We start from the raw sequence: 26371 nt of genomic DNA, 5'->3' as shown, positions 1-26371 counted from the left end.
GGGGCCATGCTAGCTTCTAGGCTCCCTCAGTCTCTGCTTACAAATCCTATCCCAGAAAGTCCTAATCTTATGGAAACTAATAAGTTATTGTAAACTGTTAAGGATAATTAATAAATACAAGTTAATTGTCAGTCACCTTATAAATGATAATATTCTTTAAAGTGTTCAGAACTGTACTTGTAGTCATGCTAAGTACTAATGTGATTAATTACAATAAAAAGCTTTATTTGGCCTATATTTTTCAAGGTTAAGCCTAAGTTTGTTTAGCTCAGATATACTTAATAGATAATGATCCTCAAACTTGTCAGAGATCTGTTGAATACGACATTTAAAATATTTGATGGAAAAAGCTTACTATGACAGAGCCCCAGCTTCTAGCAGTGACCCCAAGGTCTCCAAAGACTCTACCTGAATTGTGGTAACAATAGCCACTGGCCAAGACTGCTCCAATGCCTCATCTTGTATCCATTTCTTGAAACCCCCAGAAACCACCAAGGAGCCAGTTTCTGATACAAGCACATAAGGGTCCTTTTATTGTCAGGTTTGAACCTGAGCTACCACCAGGCAGATAAAGGGAAATGCAACAGCAGTGGTGGGCATAGGGGTAGAGAGTTTTTAAAGGGAAAAACCACAAGCTAGGAATTACATGCTTTGGCAACTTGGGATTGGATAGAAGGGATATTGGGCAAGGTTATTTTTTGAAACTATTGGTCTAGACTTTGGGCATGAAACCACATTTGAAACCATTGGGTTAAACTTTTGGCAGGGAACCACAACCCGCTGAACAGGATTATCTGGACTGCTCATCAGGATTATCTAGATATCTTCAAAGGCCATAAACTACAGACAGAATGTCTGCAGGAGCATACTGCCCTGTATCTGTTCTAGTTGTCATGGCATATTCCTGAGGTCCTTTCTGGAACTGAGTACAGCAAGTGGTCTAAGATGGTGGCCCTTCCTTAAGATAGAGTCTATTTTGCCTTCACAGTCTGCTGCCAGGACCTGGCCCAAAACTGTGGATAAGTAGGACACTAGAGAATTGATTGCTCCACTTTGTCCTGACAAAGTTAAGGTCAGTACCTCCCATGTTCCTAATCCACAGGAAAGTCTCTCACCTTTTGGGCCTGGTGGCCAAAGACTGATGCTGTCCTGGTACCTCTGTCCCTAGTGCCATGGAGACCGCAGGAGCTGGGATAACCATCTAGGTAATAGACAAGTCTCTGCCATTTTAATTGATACACAGGCCATTTGGATTATACTTCTTGCTATAATTTATCCTTCACAGATCTCTGATAGTATTACCACTAGGCTAAATGTAGCTTTGTCATCTTAGCAGTAGCAGATAATCAGGTTCTTCCCCAAGACTGCAGCCACCTTGTTAGCTCATTTCAGATGTAAAAAATCAAGCCTTGCTATTTTTTTTTTTTAAAGCTACTAGGTATTCTGTTGAGAAAAGATAGACAGGTTTGCCTTGTTAACAAGCTTCATATTAAAAGAGCAACAGGTTTTAGATGGCTGAGGCTAAATTAAAAAGTTTTGGACTACTTTTCTTGGCAGAGGAGACTTTAAGACAGTGTAATATTGACTTTGTTGCTTGGTTGTTAGTAATCACTCCTATGCTGATCTACAATAAAAAAGAGCATAAAGGGGGAAAAAGAAATACAAAACGTACAGTTTGAGGAGAAAAGGGGCACCAGGAAATTGAATGTTGGAGTCAAGCCTTGTGCTGAAGGAGGTAAGGAGAAAGAACAAAGGGAGTGCTGCCCCGAGGACAAGACACCACCCAGCTAATCCTGCAATTTGTGAAAAGAAAAGCCTCAACAAGTCAATGCTTATGCAAATGTAACTCAAGGAGGGAACCTTGTTTTTTCCCCAACCAAGCAGCCAAACTTTGCATCCATGACATATGGTACTGGCTTTTGAGTTATAAAGAATGCTAGAGGGCAGGGGCAGTAGAAACTTCCTCCATGTTTAAGAAAAATCTCTGTGGCTGGGAGTGTAGTAGGGGAGTTCCTGCATGGAAGCCTGGAGAGGCCATTGTGTGATGCTGTGAGGGTGAATCATGGATTGGCTTGGAGATTCCAAGGTGTTGGTGATGACACAGCCATGGGATATTTGCCAAAGAGAACAACAGACGGGACCTGGAAATAGTCCAAGAGAGACAGAGAAGTATATTTCAGTCACTAAAGCTTGAAGGGCAGTGCCAGCTAAGTCCTTTGGCATAAGACACAAAGTTACAGAATTTGGAGTTTGCCCTGCTAGGTTCTGGTTTTACTTTGGTACAGTATTTCGTCACTATGCCACTATTCCACCCTCTTGGTATGATAGTATATATTCTGTGTCATTGTATGTTGGAAGGGTGTGATTTGTTTTTTGTTTTTATAAGGGATTACAATTAAGACATTGCTTTGAGATTTAGAAGAGACTTTGGACTTTTAAACTATATTAAGACCGAGAAAGACTATGAGGGTTTGAAGTTGGACTATTTTTACATTATGATATGACTACTGTTAATCCCATCAGTGAAAATAAGACCACCACCATAATTTGAGCCAAATTTGAAGCAAGCTTAATTTAATTAGGGTGCACCCAAGAGCTAGCCAGTGACTGCCTCCTAAGTCAGGTTAAAGAGAACAGCCCCGAATCCATTTCTTGGGTCGCCTTTAAGGAATAAACTCACAAGTGGTTGCAGTGCAGGTTTACAGAAGAGAGACAATGGAGTAATATGGAAATGCAGAAAAAGAAAAAAAAACTCATCATGTGGTAACCATGTAATTAGGGAAGGTTAGGGTATTCTTAAAAACAAATAAGGTCATGGGTTAGGGAAGGTCAGGTTCCAGGAAACAGGCTGAAAACCAGCAACTCAGTAAATAGAACTTAACATTAAATAGAAATTTATTTTTAATAATACAGCATAATGACTCTTGCCTTCAAAATGGAGTCAGGTAAGTTCCTCACTGCAAGCCTATGGGGCCCAAGAAGTAGCATGTGGTTTTTGGTATGAAAGTGGCTTTCATAAATACATATACTTGAATCCTTGGTCACCAGCTAGTAGAGCTGTTTGGAAAAGACGAGGAGGTGTGGCCTTGTTGAAGGAGGCATGTCACTGGGGACAGGCTTTGAGGCTTCAAAAGGCCATGCCATTCCCAGTTTACTCCTGCCCCCTCTCTCACCTACTTGTGGATAAGGATGTAAGCTATCAACTATTGGTCTAGCCTATCCTGCATGCTGGCTTTCATGTTCCCTACGATGATAGTCATGGCCTCACCCTCTGAAACTGTAGCTCTTCTAAAAGTTGCCTTGATCATGGTATTTCATCACATAAATCAAAAAGTACCTCAGACATATTGGAATGTTTATTTGAAACCTATTTGAGAATTAAGCAACTAGAGGACCATAGGATCTTTGAGATCTCATCATGGACATAATGTAATAAGGGTATTTTATACACTTTAGTACAAAAATAGACTTTTCTGTTTAGAATCCAGTGACTTTTTCTACAAATCTGTGAGCTATAAGCACAGGGCAGTATGCTTCTGGTACTCACACCTATACTTGTACAGCAGTGAACTTTAATGGACAGAAACTTATAACAGGTGTGGAGGGGCCCCAGAACAGCTCGACCACACAGCCGCCATGACAGGCTTAGGGGCCCAAACACAGCTTCTGTGACAGGTTTACTGGCATGCAACACTCAGATCCAGGAAAAGCCTTAAGCTCACACCACCCAGAGATCTACCTAGAGATGAGGACCATTAAATAAGGTGGTCAAATGTCCCTGAGTCTAGCATACACCTATTCTTGTTTTTTTTTTCTTTTCTTTTTTTTTTTTTTTGTGGTTTTTCGAGACAGGGTCTCTCTGTGTAGCTTTGCATCTTTCCTGGAACTTGCTTTGTAGACCAGACAGGCCTAGAACTCACAGTGATCAGCCTGGTTCTGCCTCCTGAGTGCTGGGATTAAAGGCATGCACCACCACCTCCCGGCATTAGAGGTTTCTTTTTTTTGGAGCTGAGGATCCAACCCAGGGCATTGCGCTTGCTAGGTATGCGCTCTACCACTGAGCTACATCCCCAACCACTTATTCTTGTTTTACAGATATCCCTAGATAATTGTCAGCCAATCAGGGTGAGTCCTGAACCCTGGAAATCTCCTCACCCCAACCTCTGCTATGATAAAAACCCCACCCCACCTGAGCTCCGGGCTCTCTGCTCTCACTGCTGTGTGGAACAGACAGACCAAGCCCTGGAGCTTGAAAATAAAGGCTCTTTGCTTTTACATGCAGGATTTGGTCTCTGTGGTGGTCTTTTGGGGGGTCCCTGTGATCTGGGCCTAACACAGGTTTTCTTTCACAATGTCATAGTTTGCTGGGAATGGAGTTCTGGTGTCAGACTTAGCACTTCTGGGGAGAATACAATATTTAGTGTGGACTAAAGAGGAACTAGATGTCTTGGGTAGTTTCTCTGTAGATTTCATTGTTTATGCTCTTTATTTGCTATGATAGGAACACAGAATGAGCCAGCAAGATGGTTTCACAGAATTGCAAAGTTAAGTCTTCCTTGGACTGCTGAAGACCATCCTCTGGTACGTAGACTGATAGGAGATCAAGATTTGACTAGTTGAGAAAGAAATTAACTTCAAATGGTCAAAGACATTGCCTGCGAGGGTCAAAATATCTTCTTGCAGTTAAAACTACATTTGGTGACAAACACATTGTCTGTATTTTATCACTTGGTTGACCAGTGGGACCTGGTCCAATGATAACACGATAAGAGTCACTAACATACCCCAAATAGTGGTCTTTTTTGGCTTTGGAGATGTTTTTGCTACTTGTTGTTTTACAACCGATTTCTTCACATCATGAATTTTTGGACAGAAAGCCTGATTAAGGGATGGCCTCTGCCAGAGTACAGGAAATTAAAGAAGGATTTCAGCTTCAGAATCCTGGCTGAATGGATTGAATAGACAATGTCATGGACTTAGTCTGCCATTGGCATGGTTGGTCACAATACCCATCTAATGTTATAGAAGGAACATGCTTAACTCTATACAGTCCATATTTAGGAAGTGCCAGATTGCTCTCCAAATTGGCAGAACTATTTTATGTTCCATTAGCAATGTCTAAAAGTTCCAATTTCTCCATATCTTTCTTCACCAGCACTATTTTAGGCAGAATAATTTCTGACAGAAAAGCAGCCAACAGTTTTCTATACATCTTTGGAGTCTTGAATTCACATGTATTACTTGGTCCTGGTTTGAATAAAAATTGAAAAGTTCAAGATGGAGAGAAGAGGTAATAGAGAAGAGGATTAATGAAAATGAAAGGCATATGAGTAAACCAATCAGAAACTACTATCTAGGAAGCCAATTAAAAACCACACAGAGAGTTAGAGGGAGATACCTTGCAAGGCTATGTTAGTCCTAGAAATACTGGGTCATTAAACAAAAAGCCCAGGGTCCATAGAAGTTGTTGCCAGGGAGACTCCAGAAACCCCTAAATCAATGCAGGATCGTATTTCTCTTGATTACCTATTAGATCTAGCTGATCTTCCCTGTGGTAGTTAATGTAATTGTCCCCCATACGCTCATAGGAAGTGGTACTATTAGGAAGTGTGGCTTTAGTGGAGGAAGTGTGTCACTTTGAGGGTGACTTTGAGGTGTCCTATCCTCAGGATATTTTCGTATCTCCCAATATTTCAGTTGACTTCCTATTGCCTGCAGGATGTAGGACTCTCAGCTACCTCTCCAGCACCCCATCTGCCTGTATACTGCCATGTCCCACCATTATGATAATGAACTGAACCTCTGAACTGTAAGTGAGCCACCTCAATGAAATGTTTTCCTTTATAAGAGTTGTTGTGGTCATGGTGTCTCTTCACAGCAATAGAAATCCTAACTAAGCCACTGCCCTGTTGCTTAAGATACCACATACCGTGGATGCCATATCTATTGAAATCTAGCTGGAAATGAGCTAGAAACTTCTTTCCTCATAGCTACTTGGTTGTGCTGTGAAGGCTTCAGGAGACCGGGAGTAAAGGCATCAATGATCATACCTATCTGAGAATTCTATAAATTACATACAAACCTGCCAGGCAAGATGTGTCCATTTTGTGTGATGATGGCACTTCTATTGTAGGAGTAACTACCTGCTGCCTGTTTTAATTTGAGGCATGCTCTACAAGAGAAAGTTTATGCATAGTATTATAAACACAAAAAAAAAGCACGTGACTGAAGTTCTGAGGCCCTTGGGGTGAACCTAACCCGGCTGTTTGTCTGAATCGATGCATCATCAAACCATTTTCTAAATATCTATGGCTATACTCCCAGATATTGGCAACATCTCAGTGTTATTCAGAAAGCCTTTCTTTGTAGTGGATGCAAGTTGATGCAAAAATCCATGCCTTCACAGGATGCTGAGAATAAAGGACTGCCGAGGACTCAGCTATAAAAACGGAACTTTATTATTCCACTTCTTTAAAGGCTCTGAGGACATTTCAGAAAAGGGGAATGAAGTAACATAAGAGCTGAAAAACGGGAGAAGGGCTTCAAAATTGCCATTTTCGAAGCACAGCACAGTCACCGTGATCATAAATTCAAGAGTACCTGTGACTACTGGCATTGATCCCACACAAATCAGGCCCTATTAGTCAGCTATGGATAAGGAGAGGCTCATGGGCCTTCCACTTACTGCTCTCTATTGACCACTAGTGGGAAGGCATAGTACCCACAAAGCTTTGACAGCTCCAAACCCAGGATAACACAGATAGTCCTAGTTAAATGCTGTAGGACACTAAACAAAACAAAAACCAATGAATGCTGCAGAGATTTTTATAGAAGGAAGAAGACTAGCAGGGCTGAGAGGGAAATAAAATGCTGGGAGGGAATAACTAGAATGCATTATACACGTATGAAATTGTCAAAGAACAACATTTGTTAATATAAAAAGAAACCCAAACAGAAATTGAGACTATAGCAAGCAAGCATAGCTTTTCAAAATAAAAAGGAAGTTTCAAGTAAAACTGTTTTTTTTTTCTAATAAAGGAGATAAACATGTCTAGAAGATGACATACTTTGAAAGCAAATATAGAATGAAAATGTATTCTGGCTGGTTTGATATTAGGTAATCTTGACAGCCAAAACGAAAAGCCCCTAAGGTCTTCAATGTAGTAATTCATACTTACTGAGCCTGGCCTTTAGGCTTGTCTAAGAAGTTTGGGAGTCTGACAAGCAGTGGATGATAGACTGTAATCTGTTTAGGATTTTTTTAGCTATATGGAAGTGATATAACACTTGATAAAATAAAAATACATGTATCCTTTGTCCCAGTGATCTTGATTTTGAGAATCTATCCTATGTCACTAGCAGTACCAAACCCCAAAGATATGTGTATCATGTTTTCACAGCATTGTCTGTAGCAGAAAAATAACAACAAAACCCTAACAAGAAGAAAATAGAAAAAAAAAAGCCTGAATAAAACCTGAGTGTGCATTATATTTATAGGATGAGACATTGTATAGATATGATAAATATTAACACTAGTGTTCTAAGTTACATTTGAAGGAACATGGAAGAACAGTGAGAGAAGAAGGTGGAGAGAAATAATGCAGAACAATTGTGAATAACACAGAATTATTGTGCAATGCTACCACAGGCTCAGTGGATGAAGATTTTGGTTGCAAGCCTGACAACCTGAGTTGTCCTCAAGATCCCATGGTAGAAATACAAAATTGACTCCAACAAGTTTTCTACTGACCTCTATGTGGTGATATTGTGTCCCCCAATATATTGTGCACCTTAATAAACTTATCTGGGGTCAGAGGACAGAACAGCCACTAGATAGACATAGAGGCCAGAAAATGGTGGCACACACACCTTTAATCCCAGCATTCTGGAGGCAGAGGTCCATCCGGATCTCTGTGAGTTCAAAGCCACACTGGAAACAGTCAGGCATGGTGACACACACCTTTAATCCCAGGAAGTGATGGCAGGAAGCAAAAAGGTTTATAAGATGTGAGGACCAGGAACTAGACCTGGTTAAGCTTTTAGGCTTCTAGCAGAAGTTCAGCTGAGAGCCACTTGGATGAGAACTCAGAGGCCTCCAGTCTGAGGAAACAGGATCAGCTTAGCAATTGGTGAGGTGAGGTTAGCTGTGGCTGGTTCTGTTTCTCTGCTCTTTCAGCGTTTACCCCAATACCTAGCTCGCGGGTTTGTTTTTATTAATAAGACCTTCTAACAATTTGTGCTACACCTCTACATGCATGCTGTGGCACCTGGGCATCCACATACATGCATGTGTGCATGTGCATACATACACACACAGAGAGAGTCACACATAGAGCAAATAAATAAATGTAATTTAAAATGTTACTCAGAGAACCTGGTGCAGACCCAGGTTCCCTGCATGTATGTTATGGCTGTTAGCTTCTTTTTGTGGGACTCCTAACAGTGGGAGCAGATGTATCTCTGACTCTTTTGCCTGCCCTTAGGACTCTTTTCTACCTATTGGGTTGCCTTCTCCAGCCTGGATATGAGGGCTTTTGCCTTGTTTTATTGTATTTGCTCTGTCTTATTGCCTCATTTGGCTGTTATCTCTTGGAGGCCAGCTGTCTTCTGAAAAGGAAAGGGAAGGGGAGTGGATCTGGGGGAGATGGAAGGCATGGGGGTTGCTGGAAGAAGTGAATGGGGGAAACTGTGGTCAGGATGAGAGAAGAATATATTTTCAATAAAAATAAAGAAAGAAAAAGAGAGAAAGGAAGGAAGGAAGGAAGAAAGGAAGGAAGAAAGAAAGAAAGAAAGAAAGAAAGAAAGAAAGAAAGAAAGAAAGAAAGGAGAAAGGAAAGATACCGTGTAGGGAATCCCTTGTCACACATACTTTAAAAAAAAAAGAAGTTTCTTTTATTATATCTGGGGAATAATGGAATAAATAAATTAATGTCTTCTTAGTGAATTTTGCATCAGTGAGTTTGAGTAGGAATTTATTCCATAATTTCTGAAAATAAATTCTATGAAGAAGGCATTGTACCTTGCACATGCTCCTCTGAGTAACTCTTCAGCAAATTCACTGCTTCACAAAGCTAGACTCAGATGGAATTATATCTTTTGTCTGTTGTGGTTTCCTGTCCGAGGTTAATAAACATTTGTTCATGTTTGCTCAGGAATAATCACATAACACAATTGCTGCCTGAACAGAGACCAAAAGAACCAAACATGGGTAGTGGAGGAGCAGCTGCATATATCCTCTTACGGGAGTTAAGACAAATAACAGAGGCTGATCTGCCTGGAGGTGCAATACTCATGGAGACAATCCCAATATGACAGCACTTCCCATGTGGTGTGCCTCTTGCCAGATACATGCTCTTCACAATAGTTGTAACACATGCAACCAATTCTGAGCTGTCTGAGAATGGAGATTCTCTTGAAAAGAATCTCTGGGTGGCCATATTCCTCTATGTAGTGTGGTGTGGTATGACACCTTGATTAAAGGGATATGCCATGTGATTATAAGGCTGTCCCCCAAGTGGCTGTCCCCCAAGTTGCAGTCCCCAAAGATACATATGAAATGGATTGTTAGCAGGCTGTGGCTACAGGTCTATGGCTGTTCCTATTTATGATAAGACAAACAATAGTGTTTGAGCTGACTATGCATGTAATGGAGGAATTACAGTGAGAAAAGGACATGGTGACATCATCTTCCACATTGCCCCATTATTTTTCAGGAAAAGTAGAAGAGAGAGAGAGAGAGAGAGAGAGAGAGAGAGAGAGAGAGAGAGAGAGAGAGAGAGAGAGAGAGAGAGAGAGAAGTAGTGTTGGCTTGCCCTTTCTTACAGTAGACATCATGTGAGGAAGAGCACATGTCAGGTCTCTGTCAAATATCCCTTCTGTGATAAACACAAAACTTGAGACCAAGGGAAGAATCAGACAATGAAGTGAGGGGAACAAGGTAAAATGACAGACAATAGCACCTAAGTCCAATCTCCCATGCAGAGGAAGAGAAGTCATCGTTCAGCATACAGCAGGAGCTTTAATGGTCCTCTGCAGGAAACCGTGGTGATCAGGTAATCCTCTGCTTCTGAACTGCTTGGATTGGGAAATGTTTGTTAATCTCCAGTTGTCTGTGCATGTATGTTCGACAGTTTCTTTTGCTGTTAGTTTTAGCTTTATTCCACTGCAGTTAAATATAATACAAGCAATTATTTCCATTTTTCTATGTTTGTTAAAGTTACTTTGTGCCCTAATGCAGTCCAGAGGCGGCCAGCTCCCAAAACTGCTCCAGGGTTGTGAATAGAAGACAGGGTAGCGGGCTGTAGGAAACTTTTTTATCTGAGGGTATTTAGAAATAAGTTTCAAAAAAAAAAAAAAAAAAATTAAAAAAAGCCGGGCGGTGGTGGCGCACGCCTTTAATCCCAGCACTCGGGAGGCAGAGCCAGGTGGATCTCTGTGAGTTCGAGGCCCGCCTGGTCTACCAAGTGAGCTCCAGGAAAGGCGCAAAGCTACACAGAGAAACCCTGTCTCGAAAAAACCAAAAAGAAAAAAAAAAAAAAAAAGAAAAAAAAAAAAAAGTTCCTATCTATCTGACAGGTAAATAAGGAAACACACATGCTTTCTGATGATAACTTTCTTTTTTTACTTCATCTTAAAATATCTCTTTCTCTTAAAATCTGTCTCCACACAGCTACATCTCTTTACAGACAGCTATATATCTTTCTTTGCATACATACAGCCACATCTCTTTCCACACAGCCATATATTTCTATGTACAGCTACATCTCATTTTTACATCACTCCAAATCTCTCTTCTATATGCATTTCTTCTTTCTACCCTGCTACATTCCTTCACACAGTAGTAGATCATTCACTCACTCTTTACTCATTCACTCTCTCGTTCATTCAGTCCCCTCTACACACACATCTCCCCCTACATCTTTTTTCTATATAGTTATACAAGCTCTCTCTACTACAAAGCTACTCATCTTCTACCTAGCTCTCTCTGCACACATCTCCTGCCCTCTCACCACACACACACACACACACACACACACACACACACACACACACTTACTTTCATCTATGCCCAGCTCTTTACACAGACATACATCTCAGAATCTCTTTCTGAAAATCTCTCTTGCTCTCTCTCCTGTCTAGATATTCACCCTCTCTCTTTAGCTTCCTCTGCACACTTACACACACAGTGCCCCATTAGATGATCTATTTTAGAGAAAATTCTATGGACTGCTGAGAAAAATGTGTATTCTGTCATGTATAGATCAAATGTTCTGTAGATGTCTTTGATGTCATTTCATCTAGATGCTTCTCTGTTTAGTTTTTTTTATCAGGAAGACTTTTTTATGGTGACAGTATAATTTTGAAATTGCCTACTACTATTGTTTTGTGTTTACATCAGGAATACGCATGTTTTTGAAATTGGATGTATACATTTCAGTGCATGTATTTTTATAATTGTAATGTCTTTTAATTTATTGTTTACTTAACTGGCATGTAGAAACCAATTTCATTTTCTCTAACTAGTTTTGGCTTAAAGTATTTTGTTAGATATTTAAACAATGACATCTGCTTTTTTTCTACTTCTATTTCTTGGAATAATAATTTCATTTTTCACCATTATGTAGAATCTGTTATTGATGGTGAGATATGTTTCTTGGAGACAGGGAATATATAGATTTTTGTATCTTAATCCAATTTGATAGCCAGTGTCTTTGAATTGGGACAATTAATATTCAGAGAAATTATTTAAGTACATATTAATTATTGTTATTTTGTTGATTGTGTAGTGTTTGGTGTTTTCACATTCCTCATTTTCTTAACTATTCTTTCTCTATGTAGGCTATTTTCTATAGCTTCATTTGTGATGGGGCCCCAAAACAGCTTGACAACACAGCAGCCATGACAGGCTTAGGGGCTCAAACACAGCTGCTGTGGCAGGCTTACTGTCAGGCAACACCCAGATCCAGATACCACCCAGGGATCCACCCAGGGGTGAGGAAGCATTTCAACCTTTAGATAAGGTGGCCAGATGCCCTAGAGTATAGCACACACCTATTTTTGTTTTTGATATCTAGAATTTTCACATCGTCCTTAATCCTTACCCAAACTCTGCTATGATAAAAACTCTGGCTTTTCCTCAGCTGCCACGAAGGTGCTTGGTCCTTCTGAGGAAGCCAAGGCCGTGTTGGGGTGAGGCCCTCACTTCATCCAGCAACTAGCACCATGCCAGCAGTCCGCAACTTGGCCTCTGTCTCCCAGCTCTCCTGCATCTACTCCACCCTCATCCTGTAGGACAACAAGGTTGGTCTCAAAGGACAAGATCAATGCCCTCATTAAAGCAGCTGGTGTCAATGTTGAACCTTTCTGGCAAGGCTTGCTTGCAAAGGCCCTGGGCAATGTCAACATTGGGAGCCTCATCTGCAATGTAGGGGCTGGTGGGCTTGCTCCAGCAGCTGGAGCCGCACCAGCAGGTGGTCCTGCCCCCTCTACTGCTGCTGCCCCAGCTGAGAAGAAAGTGGAAGCAAAGAAGGAAGAATCTGAGGAGTCTGATGATGACATGGGCTTTGGTCTTTTTGATTAAACCTCTTTTGTTAACATGTCCAATAAAAAAATGAACCTGTTAAAAAAAAAACAAAACAACAATAAAAAAACTGTGCTCCACCTGAGCTCAGGGCTCTTTGCTCTCACTGCTGTGTCAGACAGACAGAGGGACAAAGTTCCTGAGCTTGAAATAAAGGCTCTTTGCTTTTACATGTGGGATTCGGTCTCCGTGGTGGTCTTTTGGGGATCCCCGAGATCTGGGCATAACACATACATTTATCTGTCTCAAAGATCCCTTCAAGTGTCCTCTTTAGAGCTGGCTTAGTAGTTATGAATTCTTTTAGTCTCTTCTTTTCATCATAGACATGGTTTCTTTCCTTAATTATGAAAGATAACTTTGCTGAATGTAATAGTTCTGGTTGGTAACCACTGTCTTTCAGAACTTGAAATTCACAACTTTAAGTTCTTCTGGATTTTAAAGTTTCTAAAGAGAACTCAATTGTTATTTTGATGGCCCTCTCTTTTATATGTGATTTGATATTGCTCTCTTGAAGTTTTTAATACATTTTCTTTGTTTCAACATATTTAGTATTTTACCTACAATATATCATGATAATTTTTTTCTTATCTTACATACTTGATACTCTAAATGCCTAATACTTAGGGTATTTCTCTCTTTAGGTTTGGATTTTTTTCTGGGATTTATTAAAAATGTTTGCTATTCTTTTGGCATTAAATTCTCCCATCCTCATGATTCACATATGTTTTTTCTTGTCATAGTACTCTAATGCTTTCTCAAGTTTCAATTCCTCTACTATGTCTTTAAGCCCTATTGTCTGTCCTCCTGTGGTCCATTTTTTTTTTTTTTTTTTTTTTTTGTCAAAGTTTCCACTGAGCTTTTAATTTGACACTGAAATGTTTATTTCCAGTACTGCAGTGTGTTATTTTCTTTAGCATTTCTCTCTCTTTATTGCATTCCATTTTCATAGCCTATATATATATAGACTTCCTTATTTCCCTCAACTGTTTTCTTCAAATTCATGAGGTTTTTTCATGTCCTTTTTTTCCTTTGAACATTTTTTTTGAATTTCATGTAATTCAATTTCATTAGGTCCCTTATTATGGCATGATAATTTGTGGAGAAGTTGTGTTGCCTTAGTTTTTCTTCCTTTTGCATCGGAACTTATACAGATAATTGGTTGAGTTTTCATTTTAGTCAGTTTTATTTATTTTCGATGGAAGTGTTTTCAACATTCAAAAAGGAATCACTTGAACAACAATCACTTAATAACTATGTAGGGACACTGATAGTCCTGTATGTACTCATGTATTAGTTACTGTGGGGATGAGTGGAAAGGAGAAAAATCAGAGAGATAGTAGTGGATAGTTTGGGATTTATAGGAAGTGGAGAAGGGCATGTAAATGGAAAGAGAATAGTAGAGACAAAGGAGGGGTATTATGGTAATTTTGGCTAAAGATAGACTAGAAAGGAGGAGATAAAGGCAATCAATGACACATATAGACACAAACTGGACAGATACAGGGGAACATATAGTGCAAAACACAAAGTTTTCTGTGCAATGAAAAACACATCTCTAGATACTATTGTAAATATTGCCTATTTTAGCCAGGATTTGTGGGTTTCATTTCAAGGTTTTAGGGGATATTACAAGAAATTTGGCATAAAAAGATGTGGTGAACCCAGTAGGTGGAGGAGAGTGATGAGATCTTAATTAACTAGGTCTGAGTAGACAGTGAGAGAAGAGATGACAGATAACTGTAGTAGGTATTAATTGTCTTCCTTTAAAAAAAAAAAATCACCATCAGCCCCAAAGGACAAATGAGAGAGGCGATCATTGATCTTGGACATTTCCTACTAGTTCAGTCCTACACTGAAGTACAGCTCACTGCATGCTGGCTGTCTGCATCTTCTTAACTGTCTGTTTCTAATTTCAGTTCTTCAGTTCTAGTCACCAGTCAATCCACAGAAGCTCCAAGTGGCAGAGAAAGAGTGTCATGACAGTCCCCAGTAGTCTCCTTTCTGAAGAGCTCTGTAGTTTCCCAGGTGTTTGTGTTCATGTAGATTTGTATAGAGATTATTTAAAATTAGGAATTGGGACAGCGCAAACTTGGGGCTCTGGAGTCAGACAGGCCTGTGGCTGTTCTACTTACTGATCATCAGCAAGTTACTGTAGAAGAAAGTTACTGGAGTTTTTCTAAGTTCAGGGTTTTCTCCTTATAAAGCGAGGGTAATAGCGCTTCACCATCTTGTGACAATTAGAATAAATAAAGTTCCTTAACATGTTTTCCCTTTTATACTACACATAGCTCACAAGTTACATTCTCTTTACTAGCTGACAATGTAAAACTCAAAAGATATTAAAGTTTGGCCAAAGTTAAATTCGCATCTGCTAAACAGATCTGCAAACTCCATGTGGCAGGCCCTACCTTGCCAAGAGGAAACACATACCATACCCATGGTCTCACCCCTTCCCAGGTTATAAAAGAACTGAGAGACGGAGGACATTTATAGGAGTACAGATCTGAGGTTGGTGAAGTAAGTGTTCATCACAACCATGCTTTTTCATATACAATAGCAACTAATGGAGGCATCTAAGTGAACTGCTTACAAAGATGGGGATGCCTGCTAAAAGGGAAGTCAGAAGTTCATTCCCAGACACACAGTTCTAAAATATAGAGCTTGCTCTTCTGCCTAGAGACTAACCAAAGAAGAGTGGGAAAGGCAGGAGGGCAGATCAAGTGCAAAGACAATGGTGGAGGTGTTTGTAAACTGTATTTGGAATATGGAAGTTTCTTGTGGTGGCATGGCACATGCTAGGAAGGAGCTAGTTTGTCTTATTTTGTTGACTGTCTCTTGGAGATAGCTGCCATCAGCCCTGAAAAGCTCCCAGGATTTGGTTTCTGTAGGCTCTCCATATGATCACAATGGTCTTAAGGTCTTCAGAATTCTTCTTGTTCAAAAAATAAGCAAAATAAAATAAAATAAACAAAAGATGAAACAAAACTAAACAAAATGAAGCAAAACAAAACAAGTTTCAGGAATTTAAGAGATTACTAAGTTTAGGCTGACACCTTGTGGCTTGGCATGAATAGGCATGTCACCAAAAAGTTCTTCACATAGATGACAGGTTAGCAGAGTTTTGGCCTAAGAAAACAACATGCAAATAAGTAAAATTAACTTATATTTCATATTTTGGGGAGATTATTTAATTGTATATTAAATATATAAGAAAAATAATATTTAATTATAAGAACTATGGCTTGCTTTTTAATTTTGACTAAAAGAATGGCATAAGTTTTGTAATTCCAATTCTTGAGAGACAACAGCAGGAAGGTCGTAAGTTCAAGACCAGACAGGGTAACATAAATCAATATTAGTAAATATAATCTATTCCTTTCCCATCGTTAGAGGCAACTTCTTCTTTACTGTTCACTAATGTTGTAATCCGAGGCCTCTAGAAGCTAAAAGGTGTTTTTGAGAATTCAAAGGAACTCAGGAATGTTCCTTAACGAGTCACCCATCATCTGGGTTGTTTTGCTCTACTCAGGCAGAAATCATGGGGTAGACAAGAAGCTCTTTACATGACACCATGCTCTAATGGCTTTCATTTCCCTCAACATTTGATAGTTGCCAGTGACAACAGCAATTGGCACCTTCTTAGACTGGCAGTACCCATGCAGGCTTCAGGTACAGGGATCTTTGGTCCTGGGTGGCTGCCAGTGTTCCAGCATGCAGGCTAGGTCTAAGACCCTCAGCCCTAAAGACTTGACAGCTCTCTATAACTCTTATGGAGACCCCAGCCTGCAGGCTTTCTTCTCTGATTCTTTCCAGTTTTTGCCATCTCTCTGCTGTCTTGTCTCTGCACCTACTTCCCTTATTCTTTTAGCCTTGGCTACTCTTAAACTGTTCACATGTCAGGGGCTGCTTCCCAAAATGCTTGGCTTGGGGTAACTTCCTTTGTCTAGACAAAAGGAAATTTAGACCCGAGCACCATGGCTGGGATGGCTGGGGAACGGGCTTTTCTTCCCATTGTTGTCAAGGTCTCAGCCTCTCGGCTTTTGCCCTAGTCAAGTAACCACTGCCAAGGTTTTGCTTTGGGAAGCTTGCCCAGGGCTCAGGAACCACATGCTGGCCACAAATGGAGCTGTTGGGAAGCCCTGCACCTGGTATCAGAAACAAGACTCTACCTGTGGGACTGAGGCCATCTAAGGCCATGACCCACAGATACTCTGAGACTTTGAACTCTGAGCTAAGAAATGCATTGATGGGCTGTTTAGGGGCCCCAGTGTTAAGCAGCTAGTGCCAGGAGGCTACCTGAGACCAGGGAGAAACTGTTTGGCTGCTAGCCTGTGCCCACCACAGTCTACTGTCCTCTCCATTACTCCCCCTGTCCTCTGACACTCTGCTGCTCATCTGCATACTTGAAAGCAGACAAGTTAGACCCATGGGGAAAACACTTTATTGGATCTGATATAACATCAGCAGAGGTAGAATAGGAAAGCATCTCCCAGCTGGCTTCACTGAGGGAACCTAAGCCTGCTTATAGTTTAAGGTATTGAGAACAATAGCAGGTATCTGATTGAACCAACCATAGCAGTCCATTTTTGATCAGCCACAGCCACTGTTTATGCCAATCACAGCCTTACTTCTCAGCACAAATCAGTCATTTAGTCTTGTGTTTCAACCAATCATGACCGTGCTATGAGTCTTTTTAGTCCCTCTATCAGAAGTGCAGTCCTTCTGACCAAGATAGAAATGGTTCTCAGAGGCTTGTGACAGACAGTAAAAGTCTGGTACAAACAATCTTGGCTGAAGCTGTGTTGTCCAGAGTCAGGGAAGTCAGCTGAAGCCTGGTGCATGGTTGTTGAAAAGTGTCTGTGGGAGCATTCAGGATGACTGGTGCTGGAATAAGATAGTCTGGTTGGCTGTTAGACTGATAACCTTTCTGCCCAAAGCGGCTAAGGCATGAGGGGGGTCCAATTCCCTCACCACCAACATCTTTCTTTATAGGGAAATGAACATCAGCAATGTTTATAATACAAACTTTATCATTAGTAGTAGCTGTCATTTTACATTTTTTTAAAATGCCCAATTCCCAAAGAAATATATGTCCCAAAGACAGACTTTTGGTCTATCTCCTTTACCTTTAGTGCTCTCGAGTCTGTGCTTAATCTGCCCCTCCCTGCCATAAAGGAACATTGAGTGGTGTTTAAGAATGATGGAGCCCTTGTTTGGGAACTATGGTCCTGGAAAACTTGATAACCACTGAAGCTATCAGAGCCATTGACTTTGGGTTCTTATCTTGTGAATTTGAAGAATGAAATTCACAGACCACTGGAGAGTGAATTTTAGAGAGAAGTTCATTGTAGATTTATATGTAGGAGATGGAGATGGAGAAGTCATCCATATGGCAGACAAGAAGACATGGGGAGGAGAGAAGTTAAGGAGGGAAGCTATATATATATAGAGAGAGAAAAAGTGAAGTATAAACTATCAGGGAAAACATGCTCAGAGAGGAGATAAAAAGAAGAAAAGGAAAAGATGCTTGTCTGAGTAATTTAGGAAAGCAGGGGGGCTTACAAAGCTGTATGCTGTGGTTCTCTAAGCTCCCACACTGGGAGTTGTTTTCTTGTTGTAGGACAAGGAGCTAATTGTGCCTCTTGTCTCCTTAGTGTGGACTAGAGAACCTCATCTTCCTGAGGGACAGTCCTTGGCCAGGTGATTGGCCAGCCCAATTGGATTAACTCTTAAGGGAACAGACAACGGCACATCTTCATCCAGAGGTAGAGCCCATTCTCTGGCAAAGAGGCAAGAGCTTTCCTTTAATGCTGCTGGAGCACCTGTACTACTTATGGACCTGTGGCTCCTTGCCACACTCTATTTCCCTCTTCAGTTTGTCAAAACAAAACAAAGATCATTCCTCTAAGAGTATTTTTGTAAATGAGACTTCAATAATTCTTGAAGATAAAATGTCAATATATAGAAGGGTATTTTTTTTTTTTAAAATAATTCATTGGTTACCTTTTCTGTTTTATCTTACAACTGACCATGCTTTCAAGTTGCTGGAGTCCAGGTTTATTCCTCCAAAGCAGTGGTTCTCAATCTTCCTGGTGCTGTGGCCCTTTAATACTGCTGCTTCATAACTAATTTTGCTACTGTTATGAATCTTAATGTAAACATCTATGTTTTCAGAAAGTGTTAGGCAACATCTATGAAATGGCCATTAAACCCCAAATGGGTCATGACCCACAGGTTGAGAACCTACTGCGCAGAGTCCAAGTCTTATATCTCTAGTGGGAAGACGCCCAAGTCCTGCCATAAGATGTGAGCATCACTCTATGTTATTAACCCGTGCAACAGCAAGCCCACCCCATCCGTGGGATCATTTTTCAAACAGGACACTTAACAGCTTTTTCGGCATCATTTGAATTTAGATTGCTTCCTATTATTCAGCTTTCCAAAGAATACTGGGCTCCTGTTTGATTTATGTGAGAGAAAAGTGGTTTACAAAGACAGCTTTCAAAAATTCTTCCGACCTAAACACCAAATTTAGCTTTTATCCCCAGAGTTACATAAAAGATGTGTTTTGTTTGTTTTTTAAATGGAAGTTGTTTTTTATTGATTTCACTGTGCCTTGATATGCTCCTGGCAAATAAGCCAACCTCTCTATGCCTCCAAGGAGGACAATAGCTCATAATTTCATTTAGTGGGGACCAAATCAGATAATTGATATGACAGTGTCTTCAAGCTAGAAAGGATCCAATGAACAAATGTATGCTCAGTCATTTTCTTCAAGTTCCTTAACTCAATATTTCAGAACCTGACAAAATAGAATTCTTCAGTTAGAGTGTGCAGTTCCTTGTAAATGCAGGAACTTTGGTGGGAAATGCTAATATTTTCTTTTTTGTGTTTTGGGTCAGGGGCTTACTCTGTTATTTCAGGATGGCTTAGAATTTGCTATTAGCCCAGGATGGCCTGGAACTTAGAATACTCATAAGTCATCCTCCCAAGTGCTAAGATGATAGGCATGAGCCAGCAATTCTGGTTAAAATTGTTCTTTACCTAATTTATACTTATTTATTTGTGGATGTGACTTAATATTTAAAACACATCCATTTTTTTTTCTGTCCTGTTTCTTAATGATAACTTTTCCTTAAGCAGCCTGAAGCAGCTGTCACCTTGGATACACAAATCAGGTAAGGGTGGCTGTGATAGGATGGGGAAAGATGAGAATTTCTGGAAAAGAAATACAAGGAGAACAACATGACTTGAAAAATTGCTATCACTGCTGCTGTTAACAACAAGAGTCAGCTTGTTTTACATTATGAGAGATAGAAATTTCTAAAACTTCTTTCAGTTCTATTGAAAAAATAAAAGCTGTCTTATAGGTTCAGCTTATAGACCTTTCACAGGAAGAGCATGTCACAACCACCCAAGACTGCTAAGAAAGAGGATGATGGAGATGCTGTAGAAGAAAGACTGTAGGTTGAAATGGGACACAAAACAATATGGAAGAAAACAGAGCTTTAAGTATCTAAGAAATAATAGGGAGGAAGGAAAATGCTAATGGGAGAATAAACATCAGATGATACAGTTTTTAATTCTACCAGTGTGGTAGCTTTTCTTAAGCTCATGTAGAGGGGTATAGAGTACCCCAAAACACTGGTGCAGTGGCCTGCCTTCCTGGAAGTCTAGATAGAATGTGTAGTCTCTAAACTCTGTGTGTGCCACTTCCAACATATCCACAGGCAATGGTGCTGCTTCATCAGTCAAAGACTGACACATGAGAGCCAGGGGACCTGGGAGAAGAGCACTTCCAAGGAATAGGGGCACAAAGAGGCTTGGCATTGTGTAGGTGATCATTTCTTTACTCTTTACTTTTTGAGGGGCCTGCTACCCAGCTCCCAAATAAATCACACAGAGGCTTATTATTACTTATAAATGCCAGGACTTAGTTTGGCTTATTTCTAGCCAGCTTCTCTTAACTTAAATTATGCCATCTACCTTGGGCCTCCTTTGGGCATTTACCCTTCTCTATTTCTGTACACCTTTCTTTTACTTTTCACTCCGTGGCTGGCTGTGTAGATGGGTGGCTGGCCCCTTCAGTCCTTCTCTCATACCTCAATCCTAGGTCTTTTTCTCCCAGATTTCTCCTCTTACTTATTCTCTCTGCCTGTCAGCCTGGCCTATTCTTTCTTCTGCCTTGCTATTGGCTGCTTGGCTCTTAATTAGACCAGTCAGATGTTTTAGATAGGTAAAGTAACACTGCTTCACAGAGTTAAACAAATGCAACATAAAAGAATGCAACATATCTTTGCATCATTAAACAAATGTTCCACAGCATAAACAAGTGTAATGCATTTTAAAATAACATTCTGCAACAGCATTGGGATTCCCTAACTATGCTTAGCAGCTATATGGTATGGATGGGACCCAGATTTTGTCATATGCCACTAAAGAAAAGAAAGAAATAATTGGGGATATGGTAAAATCTTGCAGAAAAATCTTTGTGAGAACTGCCATTTTAGAACAATCAAGGCCAGAGCCATAATTATGCACTTTGAAGGATTGACAGAATCACCTAGAGCTGATGTGTTGATGGGGACCACCAAGAATTGCTGGATTCTGCTCTGTATGAGTCAGATGTTAGTAACTGATGAGAGTTAGTCATTATTTTGCTGTGCAGGACGAGTGTGGATTCAAGGCAGATCTGAGACCCTCTGCTCCCAGAGAATGAGACGTTCTGTTCCATATCCTCGTAAACATGTGCACTTCTTCTGAGGGCAGAGAATGGAGAAAGAGGCAAAAATCTCCAAAGGCATAGTCAAAATACATGCCAAGCATTAAAAATGAGAAAACATGAAATGATGCAAAATATGGAATTTATTTGAATGTCAGTATCATGTCAAGAGTGAAAATTCCATATCTGACTTCATGTAACAGGTTGTAGTCAAACTGCAGGCCTATTTAAATATCATGTAGCACTATCTTTAGGCTATGTATGAATGTATGTAAAACATCTTGAACTTTGCATTTAAATTTGTGTCCCATCCTTAAGATATTTGATTATATATTATAAAATACTATGTGCTATATTATATAATTATGTTATATATGTGTGTGATGTGTATATATGTATGTATGTATGTATGTATGTATGTATGTATGTATGCATGTATGTAAATACTCCACAAATAGAAAATCCCAAATCCCAAATACTACTTTTTCTAAGCATTTGGATAAAGAATTTGTCCTGTACTGAATCAAGTACTGTCCTGAACTGCCTTTACTCCAGAGGCAGACAGATAAGAGGAAAGTGATGTCCGAAGTGCTTCTCCAGTGCTGGTAGCATCCTATTTCTTGTTCTGAGTACAGATGCCTGGTTTTTTTTTTTTTTTTGACTCTGCAAAAGTCAATGCAGAAATACACTTCTTTATCATGTATACAGTGTTCTGCATGTATGTATCCCTGCAGGCCTGAAGAAGGCACTAGATCTCATTACAGATGGTAGTGAGCCAAGGTGTGGTTGCTGGGACCTGAACTCAGGACCTCTGGAAGAGCAGCCAGTGTTCTTAACCTTTCAGCTATTTCTCCTGCCTCAGACATACACTTTTTAAGCAAGGCATTTGCTTAAAATTCATAGCTTCTGAACCTACGAGTACATCTAAGGATACATATAAAAGTGCCAGCAGATGGCACTTTTGAGAAGCAAAAGTTCAGTTATAGGGAAAAGATAGTCCCACCTTTTTTCATACAGGTAAGTGCAATGTGAGTAAACATGTTGTTGTTAATGAACGCTTTCTCAAAAATTTTGCAGAGCCTGAAAGACATTGCAAATACAGTGGCAACGAAGTCATATGGAAAAGTTCAGGATGGCTCTGTATTTATTATTCTCTGAAGTAGTCACTGCTCTGACATCAATTTCATATGGCGGATATTAAATAAAAGATACTATCACTGTGCCTATGTGCTATCATTATAGATGTATTTGCAATTGAAACATTTAAATATTTTTAATTTATTGGATGTATTTTTGGAAACACTGCAAGTGTGTACTTTCCAGTTTTTCAGAAGTCTTATGTTCAGCTGAAATGTCCCCTGAATTATCAGAAGTTAAATAATATAACAAAGTATAAGGAACAATGAGATAAAGGCAAGTCCAGCTCACACCTTTCAGATGTCATGTGACACCAGGCTGCTTTTTCCTTCTTTACAGTGGAGTGATTCTTGGATTAGTCCATTCCATGGCCCTGTTGTGAGAAAAATGGACATGTTGCTTGTCTTCACCCTTGGAAAAATGAATTCACTGGGCACATTTTTTCAACATTGAGGAGAGATATCAAGGTTTGGAAAAGGATAGGAAGCACTTTACTCCCGAGATACATCTGCCTCCTGGGTACATGCATAGTCTTTCTTTTTTTTAAATCTTTTCTTTTTATTTTGGGATAGCATCTTGCTAAATTGTTGAGGTATGCCTTCACCTTAAAATTCTCCTGCATTGAATCTGCTGTAACACTTTTTTCATTTCTTTTAGGTGTGTGTGTGTGTGTGTGTGTGTGTGTGTGTGTGTGTGTGTGTTCATAGATGCATGTGGTACAAGTATGTGTCAAGGCCAGACATTAAGGTTGGGTGTCTTCTTGAGTTGCTCTCCACGTTTTAATTTGAGATATGATCCCTCACTGAACCTGGAGTTCACTGATTTGACTAAACTGGCTGCCTATTGATTTCCTGAGTTTGGTCAGTCTCTAGGTGCTCAGGATTACAGGTGTGCACTGCCACGCTTGACTTTATGTAGGTACTGGGAATCTGAACACAGTCTCTTATGCTTGCACAATAAGTACTTTATGAACTGAGACATCTCCTCAGCTTCACAAAACTCTTCTGATCCTTGCAATTTTGCAATAAGAAATGGAAGACAACACATCTATGCTCTAGGAAAGTGGGGAGGTGGCAACTAGTCACATCACATTGTGTGTACAGTCAGGAATCAGAGACAAAAGAATGCTGGAACTTCACTGCTTCCTTTTTTTTCATTCAGTCCTGGACCCTGAGCCACCGAATGGTACTGCTCACAATTGGGTGGGTCTTTCCACCTCAACTAAACCTCTCCAGAAACATCTTCACAAATATCCTCAAAGGCTTATCTCCTGGGTAATTCTATTTTTTTAAAATTTTATTTGATTAACATTTTTTAAAATTTATTTTAAATACAAACCAGTTTCCCTTCCCTCTTTTCCTCTACTCCTGTTACTCCCCTCCCACTCCCATTTACCCCCCTCCCCTCCCCATCCACTCCTCCTTCTCCATTTAGAAAAGAGCAGGCTTTCCATGGGATTGAACAAAGTATGGCACTTCAAGTTGAAGTAGGACCTAGAGCTCCTCTCCCTGCATCAAAGCTAGGCAAAGTAATCCAGCATGAGGAACAGGTTCCCAAAAGCTGGCTAAGCACTGGGGACAGGACCTGATCTCACTGCTAGGAGCCTTACAAACAGACCAAGCTACACAACTGTCACATACATGCAGAGGGCCTAGGTTAGTCCCATGCAGGCCTAACTGTTGGTCCAGAGTCCATGTGCTCCCATATGCTCAGGTTAGCTGCCTCTATGGGTTCCCCCTTCATAACCTTGACCCCCCTGGCTCATACAATCCCTCCTCTGTTTCTTCAGGAAGATCCCCTGTGCTCAGGCCAGTATTTGCCTATGGATCTCTGCACCTGCTTCCATCAGTTACTGGATGAAGGTTCTCTGTTGACAATTAGGGTAGTCATCAATCTGATTACAGTAGATTGCCACTTCAGGCACCCTCTCTACTATGGCTAGGAATCTTAGCTGGAGTCATCCTTGTGGATTCCTGGGAGTTTCCCTGGCACCAGATTTCTCCTTAACCCTGAAATGCACCCCCCCCCACACCATCAAAATGTCTCCATCGTTACTCTCCATCCATCATCCTGCCCCCAACCTGCCTCTGGAGCTCAGCCCACTCAACCTGCTCCCCCAAGTTCCTATCCCCCATCCCACTCCTGGGTAATTCAAATCCCACCAATTGACAATGGAGACTAACTATTGCAAATCCTATCTTAAATGGAAATGGCTCTTGATTAATGATTAGTTAAGAATCTGTCACCAAGTTTTTCTACAAAGTAGCTTGTGTTGCAAGGAAGTCAGCCTCTGATGGGTTATGGCACCGAGTGATAATACACTAATTCTTCATACTCAGGCCTCTTCAACAGTCCTTGGAACTGCTAATCCCCACTGATGTCTTTTTCAACTCTTGGATAATGTGCCCATGTTACTGTATCTAGGAGTGTTCTACTGCTGAGGGAGGATGTTGGTGCCCACTTGTGGAAGGCGTAAGAAGTGTCAGAGACTTAACACCACCAGAAGTAGTGTTCAAAGAGAATTTAAACTCCCTTGTACCTCAAAAAGGATTATCCAAGGGTGTGAGTCCTACAGATTCTCAGAGTTCCCTGGTGATAATTGGCTTGTTTAACCCAAACTGTTATGGGTGATTCCTTTTCCTCACTTCTTCAATGTCTTGCAGGTGTTTCCTGTACCTCACAGATACACTAATTGAGCCTACATCCCTGCTGAGGGTCAGCCTCCGTGGGATTCCAAACTACAAGAAATCCAATAATATTGGCTCCAATGTGGAGCTCCTAGAGTTGAATCTGTTGTTTTACTTGTGGAGTTTCCTTGGTTCAAATGCTTTTTTATTTCGCTTTGCTACCACAGGTTTCTGATTAAAGTTGTAAGGTGAAATTGGAATTGGGGCATTGGTTTATTTTAGTAGGAAGGCATATTAACATGCCTATTATCTTCAATAATCTGTTTTATGAAATTAATTATCATCTAACATTGTCTGGTTACCTCTCCCCCCCAAATAGTCCTCTTTAGAATTCAGTATAATAGCAAATAAACCACTGCAGAATACTTTAAAAATAAGAGATCTTTTGTTTCCTTGAAGAAACGGTGATATTTTATACACGATATTTGTCAGGAATAAGACATTTTAATGACTGAGACTCACTCTACTTGTGTAGTTTCTTCTGGTCTTGGTCCCTCCTGCACTTTATTTCTCTACATTCTTTCCCTGTTCATTTGTCTCCATCTGGACCCAGCTCCTCAGTCCATTTCCAAAAGTGGCCAGAATCAGAAGACGCCTGTTGAATGTGTGGCAGGAAGAAAACTCTCAGATAAAGGCACACTGTCAAAATGTCCTTTCTTGGTAAAAGTTATGTCAAAGATATTGACTTCTGAGTATTTCATGGCAGAAAAGCTGCTTGTTGGAATATCCTTTAATGGGGCAGGTTCTCTGAGAATCATGTGCTATAGTCAGACATAGGCATCCTCTTGGGGAACAACTCTCTGGCTTAAATGTGATACAGTAAAGGAGCACTGCTGTGGATTTTGCTTTGTATAAATAAAACACTGATTGGCCAGTAGCCAGACAGGAAGTATAGGCGGGACTAACAGAGAGGAGAATTGAGGGAGCAGGAAGGTAGAGAAAGAGACTGCAGCCACTGCTAAGACAAGGAAGATGTAAGGTACCAATAATCCACGAGCCACATGGCAAAGTATAGATTAATAGAAATGAGCTAAATATAAGAGTAAGAGCTAGACAATTATAGGCCTGAGCCAATGGCCAAGCAGTTTAAATAATATAAGCGTCTGTATGTTTATTTTATAAGTGGGCTAAGGGACTGTCGGGGATTGGCAGGACCCAGAGAAAAAACTCTCCAACAACAGAGCACTACTGTTTTAAATTGTGTTCCTTTTTCTATTTAGAATATCATGGCAGACTTCAAGCTTC

General features: G+C 40.3%; 1 pseudogene; it reads left to right on the top strand.

The window, feature by feature from the left end:
- Positions 1–12146: 12146 nt before the first annotated feature.
- LOC114702955 lies at positions 12147–12650 on the top strand (annotated as a pseudogene).
- The last annotated feature ends 13721 nt before the right edge of the window (positions 12651–26371 follow it).

This window comes from Peromyscus leucopus, chromosome 4, assembly GCF_004664715.2.
Source record: "Peromyscus leucopus breed LL Stock chromosome 4, UCI_PerLeu_2.1, whole genome shotgun sequence".
Lineage (NCBI taxonomy): Eukaryota > Metazoa > Chordata > Mammalia > Rodentia > Cricetidae > Peromyscus > Peromyscus leucopus.
Note: the sequence above shows the minus strand (reverse complement) of the source record. Positions and strands in the feature narration are given on the sequence as shown.